At 42.4% G+C, this 3,292-nt stretch overlaps 2 pseudogenes; one reads left to right on the plus strand and one right to left on the minus strand.

Moving 5' to 3' along the window:
• Positions 1-870: 870 nt before the first annotated feature.
• Positions 871-990, minus strand: LOC146039778 (5S ribosomal RNA; annotated as a pseudogene).
• A 536-nt stretch (positions 991-1,526) lies between these two features.
• On the plus strand, positions 1,527-1,646 carry LOC146039800 (5S ribosomal RNA; annotated as a pseudogene).
• Positions 1,647-3,292: the final 1,646 nt, after the last annotated feature.

Below are 3,292 nucleotides of genomic sequence, written 5' to 3' on the forward strand. Positions count from 1 at the left end.
TGTGCGGGCGAAGATCCTGCGCCGGGCAGCAACGTACGCCCGGCGCTTGTCTCGAGTTGAGATAAAGGGCCCCGCACGCCCCAGCCTCTGCTCCATAACGGCAACTAAGGCCAGCAGCTCCGCAGTGGAGAACGGTGCTGCACGTTGGAAAGAAGCCATTTTAGCTATGGCGTATGATAAATAATCATGTCCTGTGATTGGTTGTTAAGTGTAGTATTTGGTATTAACTTTATTAATCATATTGAAATGAACATTGTGTATGCGCCCAACAATCGGCGAAAACATCGCATCGCCAAGCAACGCTTGCCATAGGTTGGCATCGCTGAGCTGGCCTTCGCCACACATACAAAGCAGACAGGGTGAAAGAAGTAGGAGATCCAAAATACTCAGTGGGGGTTTTTGTTTGCTCGGGAGAAGGCAAACACAAGACAGAAAAAAGGCTTTGTGGGCGCACTCTTGTTTTTGTAAATATGAAATTAGTTTAAAACTTAACATTTATTTCGATTTTTTTTATATAGAGTAACCAAGGTTTTGAAAAAATATCCAAGGTTTTGAAAAAATAATAATAAGAAGAAAGAGAGTACAAGGGGTGAGGAAAGGGCACAAATTGTATGAAACATATAATACATAAAATGTTGTGTGATGGCACTTTTCACACCTTACTCTCCATTCAGCACATTACGTCCTTATCATCATTGATATATGGACAATGTGATTATGGGCGAAAATGAATGGTTTTAATCCCCTGTAGGTTTAGATCACCTGTAGGGATATATGTTACCCCAGCAACGGTATTTTTGGTATTTTCACAGCTTGTATTGCTCATGCAGTAGGCGTGTCCAGTGCAATTATCTTAGGGATACCTCTACATTAATACCACACCAGATGTTCTTCAAGGGTCCCCCACAAGAGTACTATTCTGGCCCGTCACTGCTTAGCTTCCAAGTTCGGAAAGTATTTGGGCAGTTCCAGTGAGGTATGGTGGTATTTTTTGAGGATTACTTCCCAAAATTCAAATTGCCTGGTTAACTGCGGTTAGAGCATTAATAGCTGACTGGATACCCAACTTGTATGGCCACCAATGGACTTACAGCTAAATACTTGTCCTCAAAATTGCTGCAGTTATAACATGACAAAGGAAAAAAATGAGAGGGGGGGAGGGTGTGGGGGGGAGATGGGAAGTTGGGGAATTGGGAAGGGGGGTAGAAGCAATTAGTAGTTGATGAAGCAGAAATGCTTAATTAATATAGGTAATATTTCAGGTTGGTTGTATAACTGAAATTCAAGCCTGAGATGGTATTTAGTAAATATAGGGTTAAATGCCCCCCCTTCCCAATCCCCCAACTTCCCATCTCCCCCCCCCCCTCTCATTTTTTTCCTTTGTCATGTTATAACTGCAGCAATTTTGAGGACAAGTATTTAGCTGTAAGTCCATTGGTGGCCATACAAGTTGGGTATCCAGTCAGCTATTAATGCTCTAACCGCAGTTAACCAGGCAATTTGAATTTTTGGAAGTAATCCTCAAAAAATACCACCATACCTCACTGGAACTGCCCAAATACTTTCCGAACTTGGAAGCTAAGCAGTGACGGGCCAGAATAGTACTCTTGTGGGGGACCCTTGAAGAACATCTGGTGTGGTATTAATGTAGAGGTATCCCTAAGATAATTGCACTGGACACGCCTACTGCATGAGCAATACAAGCTGTGAAAATACCAAAAATACCGTTGCTGGGGTAACATATATCCCTACAGGTGATCTAAACCTACAGGGGATTAAAACCATTCATTTTCGCCCATAATCACATTGTCCATATATCAATGATGATAAGGACGTAATGCGCTGAATGGAGAGTAAGGTGTGAAAAGTGCCATCACACAACATTTTATGTATTATATGTTTCATACAATTGGTGCCCTTTCCTCACCCCTTGTACTCTCTTTCTTCTTATTATTATTATTATTTTTTCAAAACCTTGGATATTTTTTCAAAACCTTGGTTACTCTATATTAAAAGATCGAAATAAATGTTAAGTTTTAAACTAATTTCATATTTACAAAAACAAGAGTGCGCCCACAAAGCCTTTTTTCTGTCTTGTGTTTGCCTTCTCCCGAGCAAACAAAAACCCTCACTCAGTTGCCATACTGAAATCGTGGGCGCACCACCAATCAATGACTATTAGAATTTACGTATTATAGTCCTCATGTTGGTCATCTAAATAAATAAATAATAAATTAATCAACGTCAGTGCGGCTCCAAACCCTACCCTACGATCCAAAATACTCACCAACCATGGCTGAAAACAACAGGTGAAATAGTGTGCAGCAATATACAGTTACACATATCTGTACAAGGTACTAAATTAGACAGCCTTATTGGTGTGAAACCAATACACCACACACATACAAAATAGTGCAATACCTTTTCCCATTATTAGGCCATGGTGCCATTTAAACACTTACCTTATACCGGCCCACAGTATAGATGTGGATTCAAATGTACCTAGAATCAAGGCAGTATTTAAAGGCCTATCACATGTGATTTGGATGCAAGCAGTGATTACTGTTGCATGAGTTGTGGACTGGATTAACATATGGAATGGGTTAGTGTCATTTGTTGTACATACCAAACAAGTGCACAGTACAAATGAACATTCACATATATAATTTATGTCTGGCCAAAGTTGTAGGTGTTTATTGGTGTAAAAATCTGCCAATGATTACAAAATCAGACTTGGAATGAACGCCTGGTTTTGTACAGTTGATTTACCGCTGGTATGGGCGTGGCGTAAGCGCCGCACAAACACCACGGTGTAGGTCACCGTACAGTACGCTGCCGCACAGAACGCAGGGTAGGGCTGATGTACTCCAATTACATCAATGTGTATATATAGTTGTGCAAGAAAAACTAGATTGTGCTGCAAACATGTCTGGGTCACAATCAGAGGGAGAACAGGAGCATCAGCTCCTCCTAGCTCAGCTGGACTCCATAACCTCCAATGTGCACCTGAGCACAAACCAGCCATTGGGAGGTGAACAGGCTGCAGGCCCATCTACAGCTGGGCCATCTTCTGCCTCAGTAGAATCATTGGGTACACAGCAGGTGGCTTCACAAGAGAGTAGCCTGGCCAGCACTTCAAGTACAGCAACAGGTTGCCGTGGGCAAGGGCGTGGCCGGAAGAGGCCAACAGAGGAACCAACCACCAAGAACAAGGCATTCCTGTACCCCGTGCACGGGATTTGATCGAGTTGACACAGGCGAGGTTGACACCCACAATGGAATGGAGGATTTG

The sequence above is a fragment of the Crinia signifera genome, chromosome 1, assembly GCF_055691185.1.
Source record: "Crinia signifera chromosome 1, ASM5569118v1, whole genome shotgun sequence".
NCBI classification, from domain to species: Eukaryota; Metazoa; Chordata; class Amphibia; order Anura; family Myobatrachidae; genus Crinia; species Crinia signifera.